Raw genomic sequence first — 22318 nt, forward strand, 5'->3', positions numbered from 1 at the left:
TTATCAGAACAGTGGACGCTGATTTTTCTAGAGTCCTTTCTGAATGATCTAATCATACTTAGTCTCCTCTGCAGGATTCCACATCACCACAGCGGCCTATCAAGTGGTCCATTCACACCATATCTCACAGCTACTGGGCTTGTTCATTCTACAAGATTCTTCTAGAGAATAAGGCAATTTGGGCTCTTTAGCTGCAGGAATGCTCATGTATTCTTTTTACATATTCTGGCTGCATTGTCCCAAACAATGTGAGTTGTACCTATACGTACATTCAAATGCTAATTCTAAAAAGAGTTGTGACAGGAAATGGCAGAATCCCTGCCAAGCTATTGACATTTCTGAATAAATCAAATTGTATGCACACGAGTGCATATTTAAAAAGGATATTCATGCTATAAAAGGATTTTTTTTCTGTTTGCACTGTCCGATTGCTTCATGTATTGAATTGTCAAGTGTAACGATGGTTAATTGCGGTTTGAAAGATATTGGAGTTCAGTGTTTGATAAAGGCCAGATAATTTCAGATTTGACTAGATGAGGTGTTTCACGATTCCCTGATGAGGCGGTGTCCCACAACTCCAAAAACGGCATTTTGTGGTGCTACTGTCATGAAAATCAAACATAAACTCAAAAAACGACAAGAGGCTGTACCTTCAAGTTACTCACACAGAATGAATTCTTTATTATATTTGATCAAATAGAAGAGAACAGTTCAGAGCACTTCAAGGCAGTCTCTGAAGTGAATCTCAACAAGCCTGAGATTCAACAGTGGCTCATGCACTTTGAGCAAACCACCTTTACTTGCAAAGACATTCAAGGCAGCCTGTTGTACTTTTCCATTCTTTTTTTGTCTAACTGCCCCTTTCTCACACACACACAGGACGGGGGAGAGGGGAGTACATTAGATCCTATCTCTCAGGGCCTTCTTGTGAGCAAGGAGTCAGAGGAGTTCAGGCAGATAGATGCCCCCCGTCTCAGTTTGATTAAAATACAAAGTACATGTAATATTTTTCAAAACACCAGTTGTGGAGTTTCAATACACTTCCTTTTAACAGTGCACAATAAAAAAGAAAAAAAATCTTTATTAATATTTAATATTAATAAACCACAAAAAGGTGAACTATAACTAGAGTGCCCAAAAGTGAATAATCACATGTGCCTTCAACATAGTAGATAAAGCTATTAAATTGTTTCAAAAGTACACTGGCAGTTCGACAATGTTGCTTTTTTTTAAAAAAATTTTTTTACTTCAGACGTCAGAAAATGATTATGCTAATTTGACAGTTCACGAGCATTTGTGCCTGCATTTAAAGCTGAACTGAAATCAACGGGGGCATAAAAAGTCTAATCACACTGAAGGCATTATTACACATTTTGTCACAAGAAAAACTGGCTGTGAAATGTTAGGTATCCTAAAAATGTTACAGCCGCCAGAATCCTCGGGAACTTCTCCTGTACAGCCATTTCTTAAGAAAATGGCACCAAAAAATCGGCGCTTGCCATTCTATCACTATTGATTTTCCGATCAGTCGAAGTTATGCCGACATCGAGACCAGCTAAAATGTTTTCTAACATGGATAGACCATAAACCTAGTTTGAACAACCAGATTTTTTACATTTATATCTTCACCAATATCTTGTCTAGGGTATGAAGCATTTTAAGTTTACGAATGGGGAGGGATGTACTCAAATGGCCCAGAATCCATTGCAGGCACACCAGACCCCGTTGTTTTCTGGCTTTCCAGAGCTGGGTGACGGACATCATCGTGTCGCGGCGGCACTCCCAGTGGAAGAGTTTGCCAGGTATGTTTGCTCGCCGGCGGCTAAGAGGAAACAATCGCCGGCAGACTAACAGAAGTTGCCTTTTCAGCATATTTTTCTTAGCTCCCCATCGTCCAGAGACAGCAGTCTGTAAAACAGGCAAAAATAGAGGGCAGTAAGTAGCACTTCTAACCTAACCCCCCGGTCCCCAAACACGAACTCTTCTCCGCATTCGTACCCTCCCCGCCTCGCTGGATATCTTTTACCGCAGTCAATCCCACCAAACAAAATTAGTGCAAACGTAGCAGTATAGATCAGCTACCGGTCTACAGTAGCCTACACAGGTGGTCCTCAGAAGCCAGCATGGATGCATGCTTTTTTCCCAGCCAAGAAGTTACACACCTGATTCTACTAAGCAAGGTCCTTAGCAAAGAGTCCAGTCGTTGATTAGTAGGATATTTGGTTCTTAGGCGGTTTAACGTCGTAGATGGCGACGTGTGGGATGCGAATTTGGCAGCACATATTTTTGCACAGATCCGTGTTTTCATTGAGCTTTTCCACCCGCGGCACTCATGCAACCTGGCCATCTTTTCAGCTGAGGCCAAGTACTGTTAAAGTGAATCACAACAAGCCCCGCCCACCCGCCTCTGTGTTACCGATTTAGAGCAGAAGTCTAGGGTAACATTGGTGATCTTTTGTTTTGAACGGCTTGAGAATTAAAAAAAAAAAAACAGTTTCCTACAATTAAATTTAACATTCGACGTGCGTGCTCGCGACCGACGGATCAACGAATTGTTCACATCCCAACTGAAAACGCCTCCCCTTCTCCCCCAATTGATGTAATGGGCGCTCAATCTCGGCAAACCCCTTCACACAAAGCGCCTGTAATGAAAGGCCGCCCCCACAAAGCTGTTGATTCCAGTTTGAATTTTTTGGAACAGGCTATCCCCACACCGCATCCGCTGCTGCAGGGCCTGTCGTTACGCCTTCGGCCGAAAGGACAGGCCCTAAATAATGGACCTGAATAGAAAATAAATTGCACTCTGATGGGGTCACTTACAGGCACGGCTTAGACAGCGCCTCATCTAAACAGGCAATACCGGCCCCCCCGTATGTCTGCAAGGATACAATCTATCGACTTATGAAAACTACTTGGTGAGTTACATCGGCGGTGCGTAAGCTGTGGGTCTCGGGGGATATCTTTTGGGTCGTGAAATCATTATTTGGATCACTCTGGATTTACACCAAACACATTCCCGTCGCCAGAAGTCATTCATTTTCAATGGAGAGAGGGGCGACCCACGCAATTCCTACTGCACTCTGCCGAACTGCCGAATAATGACTGTCATTGACGCTCGGCTAGCGTGTTCTTCTTTCGACCAGCGGTGCACAAACTGTGGGTCGGTTAGCCAAGGTCACGGCGGATATATATTTGCTCGTGGTGTCGTGTTAGGTGGCCTGTGTGGGGGGGAAAAAAGGCGTTGATATTCATGAACGCTGTTTTGTGTTCGTACAAATAAATTTCAAATGGATAAAATAAAACTTGCTAAAACGCATTTTTACTGTTTGCATTTGACAGTGCGTTTCACACGATCACGTAGATGCCTGCTTTAACGTTGACTGGTGCGTCATTAGTACTGCACTCCACAAGCTAGAGCCGAATTTCCACCGTATTTCGAAGAAAAAAAAAAGGCTAATCTTGGCTCTGATCTCTGATCAGAGCCAAGGAATCAAGCTGGCGTACTGTCTGCCACCTCCCCAGAATTTGCACCCCCCCCCCCCCGCCCATTCCTCATTAGCTGCTGACACATTGCCATCATACCCTACAAATTCTTATTTAATCGCCGTCTCTAGTGTCTGCTGCCCCTGCCGTACCACTGCCAAAAAGAAAAAGGAGTTTACTGAGCAGAACAGTTAGGTGAGCTGAATCGGTCATCGACAGCAAAGGGAGTGGTTGCGCTTGGTCAGGTGGTTTTGTGCGCTCCTTCAGATCGTGTGTGTGTGTGCACTGTCGTGGAGATCACACGTAAACTTGTAAAGGAAGAGAGTCTGTGTGCCTGTAACTTCTTTATTATATTTGGGCGATAACGGTTCAAAACACTCTCACTGGCGTCTCTGCAAAGCAAAGGTCGTTCGCCCAAAGCCGATACTGGATCTCAAGCTAGCCGAGATTCAGTAGCGGCTTTGGGCGAACGTCCTTTGCTTGCAAAGATAGAATCCGAAGGCAGCCTGTTGTCCCTTTCCGTTCTGTTGTGTCTCTCTGTGTGTGTGTGTGTGTGAGAAAGGAGCAGCGTGGCAGAGAGGGCTGTACATTCTCTCCTATCTCTCGAGGTCGAAGTCGTCCCCGTGGGCGAGGAGACGGAAGAGTTCAGTTAGATGCCCCCCCCCCACCCCCTCGTCTCGTCTCGTCTCGGTTTGATTGAACAGAAATACGAACAAAAAAAAAATGTACAGGAAGGACATTTTATATTTTTTCTTTCTTTTTATATCTCAGAAACCTGGATTTCTGCTGGGATTTTGACCTTCTGCGAGGTGACTGTGGCTCCTCAGTACCACTGCACCACCGTGGCCGTGTTTGCTGCTGGAAACTGCACGCCCAGAGACGCCAGCAGCCCTGCGGGGTGTGTGATGTGCAGGTGCGCGCGAGTGACACGCGCGCAAGCCCGCCGGACCCCGCCTGCCCTGTAGGGGGCGTCGGGCTCACAGCAGGACGGGTGGACGCGGCGCCATAATCCCCGTCTTAGGCCTCGTACCCCGCTGCGCGAAAACGGCACAAACAAGGTTCCTGTCAAAATATACCTGGCCGGCTTCCCGCACCTGTGCTGCTGCCGGCGCAGGCAGTCTGCTCTTACCGCACAGCCGCCCGCGTGTGTGTTCTGCATTCCAGCGAGCCGGGTAATGGCTTCTTTGTGTAAGCGATGGCTTTCCAGATATTCAAATGTAAATTAGCACGGTGAATTTCTCAGAACGCTGCTTGTTTTCTAGCATGTCTGTTCCCATGGTGATTGCGTGCAGACAATGGGGTGTAATTTACAAGGAGGGGGGGGGAGAGGACAGGGAGGGGCTAACAAGGCTACAACCCACACACTTCCCCCCCCTCCCCCCCTCAGTATTACAAACCAGGCCAAATAACCCCTGCAATAATATAGCTGTCAGGGTTCTGTGTTTTCCCCCTGTCTTTCCTTGTTGGGCCGCCAGATGGCGGCACTTCTGTTTTGTGTCCTGTTTAATTGTATTATTGTTTTTTATTATCCAATTATTGTTGGCTGGTTGTCTCGTTTTCCCTTCCCTCTCTGTGGCCTAATTGTTCATTGCGCCCTCCTGTGTCTCGTCTGCGTCGTGTCTATTTAAGTTTCCCTTCCCCCTGACTCAGGTGCTGGATCCTTGCTTGCTTGTTGTTTGCCTGCTTGCTCGTTGTTGTTAGTTTGTTTGACCGTGCCTCCGATCGCGTTTCTGCCCTGAGTGTTTCCTGCCCCTGATCTGTTTTCTACGTGCTTTTGGATTTTTGCTTTTTCCTTGTTTCCGTGTTTTGTAGTTTTCCTTTGTGTTTGTGAGTTGCCCTGCGAGGCTTTTTGTTCCCCTTGTTCTGGTGTTGTAAGTAAAGTCTTTGTTCTGCCTATTTTGGAGTTTTGTGTTTTTCCCCGCACTCTGCGCTTGGGTCCTTTCCCTCGCCCATCCTGACAATAGCATGATGATGCAAAATACTTTTATATAATAATAAAGATGGGGATATCCTGATGTGACTGGGATATACAGATCTGTGTGACTGGGATATACAGGACTGTGTGACTGGGATATATAGGACTGTGTGACTGGGATATACAGGACTGTGTGACTGGGATATACAGATCTGTGTGACTGGGATATACAGATCTGTGTGACTGGGATATACAGATCTGTGACTGGGATATACAGGTCTGTGCGACTGGGATATACAGAACTGTGACTGGGATATACAGATCTGTGTGACTGGGATATACAGATCTGTGTGACTGGGATATACAGATCTGTGACTGGGATATACAGATCTGTGCGACTGGGATATACAGAACTGTGACTGGGATATACGGAAGTCCCAAGTCCCACGGATTCCCTGACTTTCCCCATTATTATTATTATTATTATTTTGTCATGTCTGCGATTTCCTCTTGTCTTCAGTTCTTTAGGATGGTAACTGCCAACTTAACATAGCATACTGTGTGATTTGTATAGGCCTAAGCTTATTTAACCAGTTTATTACGAAATGCTAGGGCAAATCTGCAGCCTAAAAATACTACTGAAATACCAGCATACCAGTGATCATTTATCTACTTTAAACAAACTCCTTCGTAGTGCAGCGGTGACAGACCTGAGCTTGGTGAAAGGTCTTTAAAATGAGGCTTAATGATTTCTATAGACCAACATCATCGGCTGTTGTGTCAGCATTGTCCCAGAAGGAAATTTTAAAAATATTTTCTCAGGCTATGATGGGTTTTAGTTTTAAAGAGAAAAATGAAATCAATTCAGTTGTTTTGTTTGTGCGGCACAGAAGAGGAATTAAAGAGCGAGGCAGTGTTGGATATTGATTTCGTTGTGATTTCACAATTACCAGGAGTGCAAAGTGCTCCAAAGTGGCCTAGTTTCGTTCCGTACTTGCAGTTGAAGGTCTCGGGCTGTATGTCCCTGATTTATTTAAGCCCGTGTCTTTGCGTCATTTTAAAGTTTCTTTCTCCTCTTCTCGAAAGTTTGATGCAGGATAATCCTGCTCAATTTAAAAAAAAAGGGGGGGGGGGGAGTTTCTCACAAGTGAATACTGTGCTATAATACCAACCCTCCTAAATGAGCACTATTAATGTTTTATTTCTGCTCCTGGGCTGGCAAGCCACGAGACTGGGCAGGGAGGACATTTTTCCTAATTGAAGTCTTTAGAGGACCCAGCTGGCAGGCCCTGGTTTTCTTTTCTGTGTTTCATGTTAAATCTTTAAGCAATCTCTGCGGTCGGCCACAGCGACTAGCACCAATTAACTTATGCAGGTCAATTCAGGCTAGTTACATTTGTCTAATTACCCGTAGCTTGTGGGCGGCTAAAATTAAGATGAACTGCACATTTAGTTTTAGGCACTTCATTTCATTTAAAATGTCAAGAGGTTTGGCTCTGCAAGTAGTGACGAAGTCCGTCACTTTTTTCTAATGCAAATGCGTCAGACCCTCAATGGAGTTCACTGCAATGCATTGTAAACATTTGAACTCCGGAAATTAATGCATACATGTATTCCATGGCTGTGTGTGTGTGTTTTAAAAATACTGCAATATTGGAGTGGCAATTTGTGTGTACTTGAAAATTGTCGCAGAGGTTTTCATGATGTATTTTATTTCAGTAGAGTTTCTGTGCGTCTCATTTTTGTGAAGGATCTTCCTGAAGAGATCCTTTATTACATTGCTCTTGCTTGGCTGCGGTCAAGCCACGCAAAATAGGCAGAGCAGAAAAGAACAGGGCGTCCATTTTACCCACCGCTAGATCTGTAAAGCTTTGAGACGGCTTCTCTTCGGGATTGTCTGTACTGTGCCTTCGGAGGCCACTGTGTGCAGACTGCGTGGGCGATGACATCACTCTGCTCCAGAGCTGCAACGACTGAAACGCGAACACGAAGAAGCGGTACCCAAGGGACCTGTCCAGCTTTTTGCTGAACCTTTTAGGCGCGCGCAAAACTAACAACGTAACCGAAGGATTGGTGCGGAGCAAAAACGCCGTGACCAATCAGTAGCCACGTTATTGTTTGTTTTGCGTGTGCCGGAAGGTTCCGTGCATGCTGAGGGTCTTCTTTGTGCCAGCGGGTGCTCTGGCCTTCGCGCGACGGGGGCCAGCTTGACTGAGCGTCTTCATCGCAGCCATATGACTCTTCTCGGGGGAGGGGGGGGCGGTGGCAATCTATGAAAGGACCGATTCCAGAGGACATAACCGGGACCAACCGACGATCTCCAGGCGGTTCAAATATAACGCCCCTGTTGCCGTGGTCACAGTAATCCGTGCTACGCCATTCGCTCGGTCGCCCCCGTTGAAGGCTGCTGTTCAGATGTGCCTCTGCAGCCGAATGGACTCGCAGCAGCACTGGGGGAAAAGCCCAGGCCCGTGTCTGCGCCGGAGGCCAGGCCACGCGCAGGGAAATCCATGCGAAAGGCGTTAGCTCCCCAAGAACGGGCCTGGCGCCCTAAAACCTTACTCCCTGCAGCCTTGCCTGCCTGCCTGCCTGCATGCCTGCCGCAGACAGCACCCAAGAGAGAACTGACTTCGGCCAACACGAAACGTTCTCACAACGTTACTGGCCAACACAAAACGTTCTCACAACGTTACTGGAACGTTTTGTCAGTGTTATAATGTTGTCACAACATCACAGCAACATTGTGGGAACGTTTTTTTTTTTTTTGCCTGCACGGCTGAGGGGGAGCCCCCTCTTTGGCTGCAATGAGTTATGGGTCGTCACCCCCCCCCCCCCACCACCACACCCAGGGAGGCCTACAGGACCCTAGTACATATGCTCACCTGAGTTTGGGACAGATAGTCAGTCGGCTCGGGTGGGGTGGGGCGGGTTAGCTGAGTTAGCTGAATTACTGAGTTAAACCTGGAGCAGCTCTTTATGCTTCAGTCCATGTGTGTGTTTCGTAGTAAAAACGAGTTTTGTAAGGTTTTAAAAATCATTGAATAGGCTTTGTCTCCGGAGGTCGGGTGAGGGGGGGGTCATGCTCTGACCCCACCAACCCCCAAAGGGTTAATAAGATTCCCAATTTGCCGGAATTCGGAAGATACTGCTGAGAAATAAACACAAACATTGGGACATTTCTGGAATCTGACAATTACTGCTAGGTTTGAGTGAGTGTTCTGTTTTTTTGTTCTTTTCTGTTCTTTGTTATTGACTAATCACATCTACCCCCGCAGGAGGACAGCTGGAAAGATGCCGCTGAGACAAACAGTCTAAAGCCATTATTTACCGGTAGTTCCACCAGCCACAGAACATCCCAAGCATTCCAATGTGTGCATTTCTTTCCTCTGCAAAAAAAAAAATCAGTTTCTTGCAGGTCTCCAGAGAGTGTCTTGTGCAGTGTTGCCAAATTGATGGTAAATTCACTGTGGGTGTGTGTGTGGGTGGTGGGGGGGGGGGGGGGGGGGGGGGGGGGGATTATAGGCTAATGGAGGAACTCATTGCAGGAGGCGAACTCATGAGGAGATTTATAAACACAAAAATTAGGGATGTTTCAGGAATCTCACGATTACTGATGGCCTGGAGTCTTTCTTTGTTTTCTCTCAATTTATTGACGAATCAAATATAATGCATAGCACTACACTGCATCATCTGTAATGGTTGGGGGGGGGGGGGGTTGTGTTCTGTTATAGAGGGCTGACACGGCAATACATTTTCCAGGGCAAGGAATGAAGGGGAGGGGGGGGGCGGGGGGTGGGTGGGGGGGGGATCCAGCCATGATCTGAGCAGCTCTCCCTTAAATATAGCAACTGTTAAAGGTACGGAGAGACACAACACTCTCATCTGCAGTGACGGAGAGACACAACTCTCATCTGCAGCGACGGAGAGACACAACACTCTCATCTGCAGTGACGGAGAGACACAACTCTCATCTGCAGTGACGGAGAGACACAACACTCATCTGCAGTGACGGAGAGACACAACTCTCATCTGCAGTGACGAAGAGACACAACTCTCATCTGCAGTGACGGAGAGAGACAACTCTCATCTGCAGCGGATGAAGTCTTGAGCGTTTTCCCTCTCGGTTGCTCGAGTTCAGAGGATTTCCGTTTCCCAGGCAGCGAGCGGGAGGGGGGGGGGGGGTCACACGGGGGCTCCTCTGTGTTCTCGAGCGCTGAGCTCTTAGGCGGGTCTGATCCTCCGCTCTAGGCCTCCTGGATGTCACCGCAAACAGCGTCTTTTCGGTTTACGCACTGTCTGGGTAGACCAGGGCTATGCAGGCTGTCCCCAAACTGTCCCCACACGTTCGTCACTTTAGACCCTCCAAGGTGTTGGGTCGCAAACTTGCGATTAGAACGCTCTAAACTGAACATTCCAATGTTGATGTACCAATAACACTGCTGGTATTTTGATGTCAGCAGAGTCCTAGGAAGCTGACATTCCCAAAAACCAAGCGACTCTTCAAAGGGTTAAAAATATCTTTGAAAGAAGAGGAAGTCTTTTGGGAGGGAATTTAAAAAGTTTATTTATTCTTTTTCAATATTCTATGTCTGTGCTCTGGGACTCTAGGACTCGTTGCTCCCAGTTACCAGTAGTGATTGTCACTTTAGAATGTTCAGCTGAGAACATTCCAACTACGTACTTGTGCTCTTGCACCTCAAAGGGTTAAAAATGATGAGTCACAGAAGCAGCCCTGGCTCGGAGCATTCCGCAGTTTGTCCGCATAGACGGGAGAAGCTTTGCTGGCTGGGATATCCAGCAGGCCCTTACGCAGAGGACCTGGCCTGAGCCCTAATAGCTTAATATTTGATAGCACAGGGAAGCCTCATTGACAGTTACCACCACTGCTGGCTCGGAGCCGCTAGTCCGCTATATAATCAACATTCCCTGCCTGTATCTTCTTCCTGCTGCAGGCTGCACTCCACAGTGGCTGTGCTAAGGGGAGTGGGGGGGGGTAAACTGAGGCTACAGCCCCGTCACAAATTGGGATACACAGCACCTACCGCCCCCACCACACACCCCCTCCCCACCCAAGCATTTTCTTACAATTTCACATTTTGCACACACACACACAGATACACACACACACACACACACACACACAAAAAGAAATTATCAGCACCTCCATGTATGGACCTGGCTCCTCCGCGGCACCTCCAGGGAAACCTCCCTTGTCACGCTTGACTGAGCACCGGCTGCCCGACTCCAAGCGGCGGGAGCTGTGGAGAGGCGGAGGGATAAAATGGCCGGAGCGCGTTCGGCTGGCAGCGCCCTGAGCTGCTGTGATCAACTGCGCTTTTACCGCTCTGTACAAAATGTTTGTCTGCGTGAGATAAGGCTTGGGGTGGTGTCAACAAACCCCCTCCAGCAGAATCCACCAGATACGCCTAGAAAACATCTGACAGGCTCCACATGATGGGGGAAAAATAAAATAAAAATAAATATGTATATATACTAGGAAAAATAAATTGAAAAAATTATCTCCGCGGAGTGCAGACCTTGCCACAGCAATCACCCCTTCCATTGAATGTGTGCGGCAGATGTCTTGGCAAACCTGTCATTACTTTTTGAGATATGTTTGGCCTGATGGTGGCGCTACAGAAAAGAGGTCAACAAATTTGTTTAGTTTCTTCCTCTTGGGTGCATTAAGGGGCCATGCAAATTTCACGGCAACCCCGGCCGTTACGTTTCCAGGTATGTCTGTGCAACGGACAGACAGACGACATGGACGAAGGGACGGATGGACAGACTGATGTCATTGCATCGCCACCTTGCAGAACTCCACCTTTGGGTGCAAGGTAGTTTTGACTTTGTAAAAAGCCGAAAAGCAGAAGCACGATGCAGAAGACGCTCTTATAAAAACACCATTGAGGACGTCTAAGTGGTTTGGCACCCCTGAGGAGGCAGGATGAGCAATCGTCAGAAAAAAGAAAAGCGAGGAAATGTTTGCCGATGGAGATGCAAGACGACGAGCCCCAACAATTTTATTTCATCCTCACATTCGCACGCAGTCCGTAAGCAATAAACAGGAACTGACACCAGTCGGCAGCTGGAAAATGAAATGCCTCGCCATAAACATGAGGGGTTCTCGTGGAATTTGCCAAGGTTACCTTAGAGCCAGCGGTGCCTGCGGCAGCTATTGATTTAATTTTAAATTCCTTTTCGTTACGCCTTGGATCACGAGCCAGTGCTTACTGGGGGTGCGGAACGTCATTGGAGAACGCAGAGGCTCTGCTCAGTTATTAGCTGCTATATCCTTGAGATGCTGCCTGTATATTTTTTTACTTGATGTATGATATAAACATTTTTCACATAATAATAATAATAATAATAATAATAATAAATTGATTGCTCAACATGTGTCACCACCAGAATTGAGGAGTCTTTGAATCTCAGCCAGAGGTTCTCCCTGACATTCCCAAAGGCAGAAGTTGTTAATGGCTCAGGTCTGTTCTTCCAAAGCTGTGTCTTGAGGAGCTCTCAGCTGAAAGGATTGTGGTCTTTCCCTGTCATCTTGAACAGTGTATAGAGAACACGAATTATTTATCATTGTTACCGCCACACACTGCATGTCATTTTCAGGAAATATCATATTTCAGTTATACTATTAGTTAGTATAATGTGTCATCAGATACTTGGTATAAACATTTCTTGCCATGGAATACTGTGAAAATAGATAAAGTTTAACCACTTTCCGGACAGGGTTGTCCAAGCTTTTTAACTGATGGTAATGAGAACCCATTGCCCTATTCAGCTGTGAGATCACATATGTGATTAGAATGTTCTTAACTGAAGATTCCAATGCTGATGTAACAACCTCTACCGGTAATCGAAAGCAGTGGAGTTCTGGAACGCTGGCTCAGAATTTTGAATTTTGACATTCCAAAAAAACCTTTTCTTCAAAGGGCTAATAATGTGAACGGTTGTTCTGTTGTTCAGATGTTTTTTGGGTGCTCTCTCTGATCAGACAGACGTCAGTGTTTTACCCCCTCCTGGCACCAGGGTGAATTAATTTAAATGCACTGCTTTAACTGTAGAAAAGAGAGCTATTGCACAAGTGTGGGGAAGGTTTTGTAATCCACCTCACACACTTTTGGGATTCTTAAGAGTGGAGTATTTAAGCACACCTCTGTGTGATTATTAAATCTGTTCTGATGAAGACCTGCGGGTTGAATAATATACTGCTCTTGTGGAAGTTTTTATTCCAGATCATCTAACGTGACTGCACATTGTACAGAAAGAACTCCGAGTGCTTTTTCTCATTTTCTCATGAGGAATGTTTTTTTTTATGTGCTTGTGTTCCCACCGGCGGCTGTGCAATAAAAATGTCTCCATCTTTTGTTATGAACATCTTCTGGTCCCTCTCTTCATCATGGCTGCAAATTTTTTGCTCCACTAGGTTTTCTTTTTTTTTGGATTGACCAACAGCAATAAAGGCTTACCTTAGGACTTGGTTAATCGGCGTGAATTCAATTTATGTTTCCTCATAAGCAGAAAGAAAGGATGTAGGGCCCATGGAAGTCTTTCCTATCGCCTCTGGAGTACAGAGTTTAGGTCCAGTTCATCAAAGGATTTAAAAGGCTCTTTAGGTTTGCAAAGAGACGGGGCCAAATTACTCTGTTGTACGCTTTGTCTGCACCTGGTGGTTCGGCCACCGGAAAATTCTTCAAGGTATTGTACCGTAATATCGAAGAACCTTCAAGACTTACAGACCAAATATGCGCGTGAAACGCTTCTGCAAAGCCTTGAGAATGTTCAGTGGAGCATGCTTATTACAAAACGTTTCAGTCATAGGAAAAAGAAGTACAGTCATTGTTCAGAGCACCGAAAAATTTGAAGTGGATGTTTCTTTTAAGCATTTGATGAGTAGGGTTTTTTTTCGAACCCGTTTTCAAAATTCTCAGTCAGCGCTGGAGAGACACGATTGTTTTCAATTCAGTTTTCTCCAAAAAGCCCGCACCTGCCCGCCAGCCTCTTCCTTTCGCACCACAGCCGCATGCCGCGCACGCACATGCACACACACGCACACACACACCGCCGGGGCAGGGGAGACCCAATCACACGCACACCCACACCACGGGGGTGGAGGAGACCCAATCACACGCCTGCGCAGAGAAGAAGCCACAGGCACCCAAAACAGCCAGCAGGAGTTACTCCAGCAGTGAACAGTGCTATACCTACTGACGGTATCCCTCCCGTATCCCTGAGCGACGCGAAGCCCCTAATGCACCGCCCCTGTGGGGCTGCGGGCCGCACTGGGCACTGGTACGGTCCGGATTCGAGACCGCGGTGCTCACTCGCTCTCTGCGAACGGTGCTTTTATCGAACGCACCAGGACTTTTAATCCACTAGTGCTAATATTTTCTGTATGTGTTATATATGACAGGTTACATTACGTCACGTTTATTTGGCAGACGCTTTTGTCCAGAGCTACGTACAATAAGCGAGTACCAAAGGTCAGTGGAACAACTACACAACACAGGTCCAATAAGATACAATGCTCGTTATGTAACGATAGAATGGACAGAACAGACTCCATATCCATTTAGACCGATGTATTTCCTGAAGTAACACAAAAATTACTTTCGGGGTTACTTTCCAATAGTTTTGCTCTCCCGAGAGCTGGTTTTGGTTTATGAAACGTACAGCTTGACAGGATTTGCATGCATGGGCGAACCATCCCCACCCTGCCCTGCTTGCGTGCAAAAAAAGTTACTTTTCTTTTTCTATTTTTCATGAATGTTTGACATCTAGTCTGACATTGTGCCTCCAGAGCAGTTCTCTTTTTTCCTTTTTTTGCACGCTTCACTATTTTTATTTTATTTGATCTGCCAATAAAGCGAGAAAATAGAAAAAGGCGGATAAAAAATAGTGCTGATTCATCTCTCTTTCTGGTTGCATTGATCAGCCGAACTGAGAACATTGGGGCGTCCTTTCAGGCAACAATCACTGGCTTTTGTTATTGGAAATGAAAAGTTCTTCTGAGTGGGATTGAATCTGTATTGTTAAAGCCCGGACATAGAAAAGGTGACCTCTTTTACCAGCCCACTGGAAAGAAAGTACTTCTACAAAATATAACTTCTGTGTGTGTGTGTGTGTGTGTGTGTGTGTGTGCATGTGGTGTGTGTGTGTGTGTGTGTTTGTATGTGTGTTTGTTTGCGTGGTCACTGAAGCAGTATATGTGTGTGATTGTCTGTTTGCATGAGTGTGTATGACAGGGTCTTTTTTTTTTTTACATGTCTTTGTTCAACAGCTGTCACGGTTGACCTACTACACTGATGTTCCTGTTTAAATGGGTTTGGAACAAAAATGAGGTGATGGCTGTGGAGATAAAAGGCTTTTTCATTTAAAAAAATGTAAAAAACCAGTGGGAACTGGGCAGGACTGAGCAGTACCTTCCTTGTACCACAGGTGATCCTGCACCTGCACTTCTGAATGAATGGGTTTGCACGTATTTTCCTCTTTGTCTTTCGAGATGTTTGTCTGTCTTGAGTGTAGGCTGTCATTCTAATGAGCGAAAGTTAAGCAAACTGCAGCAAAACGAGAAGAAGAAAAAAAAACAAACACACACTGTGATGTTGTGATTTCTGCCGACGGACTGAACAGAATGTTCCGGGTACAGCTTCGCTGCAGTGTGATAGGCTTCACATCGTCCATCTGCACTTATGTCTCAGTCAGTGTTTAAGGGCTTTCTTGCAGCTCAGCACAGGCCAATGTAAAATAGATTTTACTTTGTTATATAAAATGGACTGCATTTATATAGCACTTTTATCCAAAGCGCTTTACAATGGATGCCTCTCATTCACCCACACCGACGGTGAAAGGCTGCCATGTAAGGCACCAATCAGCTTGTTGGGAGCAATTAGGGGTTAGATGTCTTGCTCAGGGACAGATGTTAGACAGTTAGATGTCTTGCCCAATCGACACACCCAGGGTGGGGGATCGAACCGGCAACCCTCCTACTGCCAGACAACCTCTCTTACCTCCTGAGCTATGTCGCCACATACGGCTTTCTTGCAGCTCAGCACAGGCCAATGTAAAATAGATTTTACTTTGCTATCATGTAAGACATGTTACATCTACATTAAGGACGGGGAAACCTCAAATGTGATTTCAAACCAGGGCCCTGTTTCACGTATGTGGCTGACTGAGTGAAAAACCCCAGAGGTCATTCCAGGAAGTGGGATCGGCGACTTATTAGGATCGATTAAGTTTCAACTTAGGAAAATCCGGAATCATCAGTTCCAAATACGAGAATTAGAAGAAGCATCTGTCAGTCACTGGGGGAACTTATGCTCTGAAACTAACCTGCCAGACGGCTGGTTAGCCTGAACTAAGCCCGACCTACCCTGTAGCGTTTGGCGAGAGTGTATAAATATTATACGCACCAATGGCCATAGGTGGTGGGTGTTCCTTCACCAGTGGCTGGATGGGGCAGCTCCTGTGTTAGTGGTAGGTGCAGCTGATTCTTAATTAGCTCCACTAAGCCCCTCCCCCCCCCTTCCCATCATGCACAGTGTCGAGTCATTCTCTAAAGCCGCTTTTTCCACCGCATGGTCCTGGCTCAACTCGACTCCACTCTACTCGCTTTTGGTACCAGGCGCTTCGTTTTCCACCGCAGATAGTACCCCCGTCAATGTAGCTGGTCGTCATAGCGACGCCGCATGAAATGCGTTGCTCTCACCAATCAGCGGTCTGCAGTGTTTTCACGTCACCTTTTGGTATCGCCTCAGCTCGCTTGGAACCTCGACGGAGGTGATACCAAAAAAAAGTACCAGGTACCAGGTACTATCCACAACTTTTGCCCGATGGAAAACCAAAAAAGTCGAGTAGAGCCGAGTCGAGCCGATGCCATGCGGTGGAAAAGCGGCTGAACTGTCCCACCTCCACCACAGACTGGACTGGCCAGACCACTCAAACGGTGAGACACACTCTCCTCTGACACTCACTTGGATGAGGTCAAGTGTTTATGAAAAAGGACACGTTCGCAGTCCTGAATGTGCAATTGCACACCACACAAGGCTATTTGTGCAGGAGTCCCCAGCACCTCCCAGAAGAGGAGCAATTCAGCTGCTGGTGCTGCTGAGAGAGCACATTGGGAAATGGTAACCTTCACGCATAACCAGTGTGAATCCCTCTTGAGAATTACATCCCATTTACCTGCAACTACATAGAAAGTTTTCTTGGTTCTGTTCAGCCATGTATGGCCATGAAATCTGATGCACACGCTGTGGTATGCCTTTTGAATGCGAAGCACACTCTCCTGATTGGTTGAAGTGCTGGGGCCTTGATAATATTTTCATACTTTAATTTCTCTGGCTTTCATTATGTTTCCCTTTTTATTTCTTCTTTTTCCTTCACACACACACACACACACATAGGCATACACTCACACTCACACACACACACACACATACACATAGGCATACACTCACACTCTCTCGCACACACAGAGTACATTATAAATCAAAGTCAATATGTGCATGTAATCCCATTAAAGTCTCCATCGCCTTGAAAGAAAGTGTAGAATGGAGATGCATATTACAGCCCAAATGCAATTACTCTTCTAATGCCTTTGCTAATTAATGTGTAATAAATATGGCCATTGTAACCCTGGCAGATTTACAGCACCACCAGTTAGCACAATATGCTGTTGAAATACTCTGTGAGTTCTTAGACCATGTGCTGTAAATTAAAAAAAAAAAATTAAAATAGTGCTGCTGTTGGAACTGTGATATAAAATATGTGAAACAAATGATTGGCGAAAAAATATTCATAATCTGGACATAAACCGTCCGTGTTTGTCCCCACTCAAAAGTTTCGGGTGCACTGCACCCTCATTCCCTACCCAGCTCTCTGTAACCCTCTCTGTCCTTCCCTGTACATAGGCAGCAGTGTAGCATAGTGAGTAAGGAACTGGGCTTGTAACCGAAAGGTCGCAAGAGCAAGGTACTTAACCGAAATTGCTTCAGTCTATTTCCAGCTGTATAAATGAATGCAATGTAAATGCTTTTCAAATGTAAAAAGATTCTGGATAAGGGCGTCTGCTAGATGCCTGTAATGTAATGTATGCATAAACTGTGAAAATACAGGAAACCAGATGACCTTTGTCCTCAAAGTGACATTTGTATCTTCCCTTAAGAGTTCCTGTGTATGAGCATTCTAGTGTAGGAAATGGCTTCTGCTGAAAGATTGAATTATTTTTTATTTTTCTAATGTAAACTGAGTCAGGACTAATTTAATCTCCAGTGCAATGCACACGATTTTGTTGAGAGGAATGATACATTTAAAAAATGTCCATTTCCACCCACATCACCGCCCTGGTTCCCTTAGCGATTGGGTTCCAGTTCATTCGCCTCAGGGGGGGAACTTTCCTGTAACGTCAGTTTAGCGGGTCAGAATACGGGCGAGCTGCCCTCGAGAATAAAAGCACAATTGGAAGTCACGACCCTTGGGAGGTGTCCTCGTCCGTGGCTACAGTCCCGGATCAGCAGTCCCGGCCAACCGCAGGTGTTCTCTTGCTTCAGTTACAGGGTTAAAGTGGGGGAACCAAAACCCTGCAGCGTGCTTCCATTTATTCGCAAGGCCAAACGTTGAATTTCTGAGAAGGGAATCGACGTTTTTAAAACAACCTGGGGCCCTCATCGCGAAGCAAGGACTGCCTTACTTCACTCTAGTGTTTCTTTTGCGCCTCTACATCATGAAACCTATGCACTTGTTGTACGTCGCTCTGGATAAGAGCGTCTGCTAAATGCCTATAATGTAATGTAATGTAATGTAATGTAATGAGTGAGCTGGATAACCGCTTTAGCCTGCAAGAACCCCTTCAACCACTTCCTTTAAAGGTCATGGTTAGAGATCACAAATGCGCGATTAGAATGTTCTTAACTGAACATTCTAACGCTGATGTAACAGTCACCGCTGGTGATTGAGTGCGATGGAGTTCTAGAACACAGTCCAAACAAACTGCTCTTCAAAACGGTTCGTTCTTTCAACTGTTGCTCTTCCCCTATACTGTGTTGCTGTTTCGGCCCTAAGAAGGTGAATTAAACAGCGAGGGGAACATTCTGCATTCATCTCTTTCCACCCAGTACACGGTTCTCTCCTGTCCCCGTGCCGTGCTACATATGTGCAATATTCACACACACGCACACGAGAGATTTGAAGGCCATGGGATTAATTCACAGAAGCAATACGCAACAATGACATAGACTTAATAGCGAAGATTGGCTGTTTTCCCAGTGGATGCAACGTTCAAGTGTGCCCCCCGGATGGGGAAGAATTAAGCCATCATCCCACTCTGTTGCCATGGGAAGATTAGAAGCCTTGACAACCTTCCTAGCTTTGGCCAATAGGATTCTCCCGAGCATAAGTCTTCAGAATTCTGTAATCATGCACACTGCGGGTATAATCCTGATTGTATAGTCAATAAGAAATCATTTGTTTTCCAGAAAAAGGATTACCGAAATGCATTCATTATCATTCTACCTGAAAAGATGTCAAATGTCCCAGAACTGATCGGGCAATTTCTTCTAATAAAAATTACTTTTTGATATTTATTATTCAGAGGGACTTACAAAGTATACAGCATCAGAGATAGAGGATCAATAATTTAATCACAGGTATAGGGTCATTGATCAGTAAAGTAAGGAGTAGACTGAAGAACATCTACACATACACTTAGCAAAAAGGTTAAAAGTATACATTCAACTTAATACAAAGCAGACAAGCAATTGAAGTGCATCGTAGTATCACACTAGGGTCCAAGTCTAAATGCGTAAATACCACATTGGCTAACAGCACTAAATTCCTTCCCATTACAAAACCTGGAATGAATCACCTGGAATCTCTTTGTGCTTATTTTGTGTTAAGGATTTTGCCATGCCCCTTTTACATGAATAGTTTGCCATCTATGGCTAAAATTACCAATAAATTTGCCAGGCCTAATTGCACATACAATTCTGGTAATTCTGGTGTCATGGTAACACCATCTAGTTTGTCTCAGTCTCATTGTCGGATATCACCTTTAAAGGTTTTTTTTAAAAAAAGGAGCTCCTTCTAAAACTGATCACCAAGAAAAGAGTTGCATCGGAGAATTTAAAAACGCGATGCCTTTTCATGAATTTTGACTCTTTTTCAACGTTTTTTAAAGCAGTTCATTGTCAGTTTCAAGACCGAGGTGAAGTGCCTGAATTCAGTCGACCTCTCGATGTCTGCACCTGTAACGGAGGCGGAGGGAATGTGCACTTTGCCGTCCATGAAGTCAATAACCGCGATTTTCTCACACCGATCCCCCGAAAGCTGACGAAAGCCCAGCTATAGCCCAACCGCACAGGTCAACATACGTAAACAGTACGTCACTGCTGCAGCTCTGCACTCATTGTTTTGTGTGTAAATATATGGAGTTACATGGTTTAGTGAACATCTTCAATGCAGGGGGAGGAGGTGATTGTGTGGAGTCTTTAATGCTGTGGTAAGCAGTACTAATCTTAAAGAGGGACTTGTACTCATAATCAGCAAATTAGAAAACATTGTGCTCTGTCCAAGATATTATGTACATACATTATGTACTAATTATGCACAGAATATGATCTCACGCTGTGGCAGTAGTTTGCTGTGGGGGAAAAAGCTTTAATAATCTTTATCTTGAAGAATTGTTGTGGGTCGTCCAACGATAAACAAAATAACCAACAAATTGTAGCTTTCTGTTTGATTTTTAAATGCTTTATGTGAGCCTAAATAATTTCTGTGACAATGAGAAGTCTGCTGGCCAAATTCAACCCTGAGGACCTGACCTGTAATTGGAAAAAGACTAATCTTGACTTTCCTGAGCTGAGAGTAAACCTTAATGAGAACAAGCCCTTCTGTCCATGACATTTGCTGACAAAAGAACATGACTCAGGGGTTGTTATGGATTTGTTTTTTAAAAGTCATACTGCTTTTGCACATTGTAATGCAGAAATTGTGTGGCCATGCCCTGAAAAATTTATTCATATTGCGAAACAGGTGAGTAGTTAATCCTGGTCTTAGAGTGCTAGAGATGATTGTGGTTTTTTCCCCCCCATTCAAACCCCCTAATGGGCAGAGATGTTGCCATGGACATCCACTGGCCACATGTCATCTGAGGCCTTTCTGCGTGTAATTAGTGTGTTCTCCCTGTGTCCCCGTGGGTTTCCTCCCACAGTCCAAAGACGTGCCAGGTTAGGTAATTTGAAGAATATAACTTGCCCATGGGCATGAGTGTGTGAGTGAATGGTGTGTGTGCCCTGCGATGGACAGGTGAACTCTCCAGGGTGTATTCCTGCCTCTCGCCCAGTGCATGGTGGGATAGGTTCCACCACGTCCCACACCTCCCGTGACCAGGAATAAATGGGTATTGATGGATGGATGGACAGATGGATCGCATATCCATAAATCATAACTGCCAATCATATCCACCTGCTGCTCAATCATATCCACCAGCAGCCCAATCATATTCACCACCTGGCCAATCATATCCATCTGCTGCTTAATCATATCCACCAGCTGGTCAATCATATCCATCTGCTGCTTAATCATATCCATCTGCTGGCCAATCATATCTACCTGCCGCACTCATCGCTGCCAACTCTGCTCAGCGCGTGCTCTCCTCCAAAGCATGTGATGTGAAATCATTGCTTTTTTTATGCACCGTAATCCACAAGCTGAGCTTGTAAAGACATAAAGTCGGTGAAGACGATTCATGTGATATCCTGATTATGCTATACAGCAGGGGTCCTCAGTCTTACCCAGAAAGGGCCGGTGTGGGTGCAGGCTTTTGTTTCAACCGAGCAGTAACACACCTGATTCTACGAATCAATATGCTCAGCAAAGACTCTAGTGATTGATTAGTGGAATCAGGTGTGTAACGGCATGGGTGGTATGCATCCTCACCGGTCCTTACTGGATAAGACTGAGAACCACGGCTTTATAGGGATGAAGGACGATCTTTCAGAGTTTAACAGTTTATTTTTCACGTATAAGGAAATGGCGATATATAAATTGCTAACTTGCCGGAATATAACGGTTGTTTGCTTTAATACGATGTTAAAAATTAGCCGCTTCATTGCGCGTGTAGTCTCAATCTTTGGAGGGAAGCACATCATCATCTGTGCGACTTCCAGGGTAAGGTTAACCTTTTTCTTCAAACACATGAACAAATATTTAGTGGTATTCCTACAGCAAAATGAATATACCGGACCCATTTACTCATATATATTGTTAAGGGATGCAACAATTAATTAAATATGTACTAAAAAAAACGCAATACGTGCCAAAACGTCTTAATTTCAAACCAAGCTTCAAAATTCCATTGCAGTTGGGGAAGCAAATTGACCAGGCTCATGTCCCCATTTTCACCCTAATAAAAAAAAAACACCCATTCCTATAACTAAAAATTCTTTATACCGCACTGTACACAATCTTGGCAAAGAAATACAAGTAAAATCTTGCTGTTCAGACTAGGTTTCCCAGTGACGTAGCCACCAGAACACATGCACACTGGCAGCAGGTTAGCTGGCTGTGGCATACTATTCTAGCTGCTGGGGATTCGCAATCCAGAAGGCAGTGCCTGTGTCCTTTTGACTGCAATTACAAAAAAAAAAAAAAAAAAAAAAAAAAAAACATTTGTAAAACTAAAATGCTTTATACCACACTGTAGATGTTGGCAAAGATATACATGTAAGAATATAGTTGTTCAATCTAGGTTCAGCTGTCAAGCCATGTCAGAAAACATTTTATAGGGCCATCTTCCCGGCAAAACTAATCCGAATTGAACAACCAGGATGATGTGCAGATTTGGGCTGGCTGCAATTTGAATGACATTTCATTTCAGCAAAACAAAATCCCTTCAGGGGTTATTTT

At 45.1% G+C, this 22318-nt stretch overlaps 1 long non-coding RNA gene across 1 annotated transcript; it reads right to left on the reverse strand.

The window, feature by feature from the left end:
• Positions 1 to 651: 651 nt before the first annotated feature.
• LOC118216235 lies at positions 652 to 10727 on the reverse strand. The gene is made up of 2 exons (XR_004762987.1): positions 10560 to 10727; positions 652 to 1908 (listed from the first exon to the last, which is right to left on the reverse strand). It is a non-coding gene; the product is annotated as an uncharacterized LOC118216235 (long non-coding RNA).
• Positions 10728 to 22318: the final 11591 nt, after the last annotated feature.

Source organism: Anguilla anguilla, chromosome 17 (assembly GCF_013347855.1).
Source record: "Anguilla anguilla isolate fAngAng1 chromosome 17, fAngAng1.pri, whole genome shotgun sequence".
Taxonomy (NCBI): Eukaryota; Metazoa; Chordata; class Actinopteri; order Anguilliformes; family Anguillidae; genus Anguilla; species Anguilla anguilla.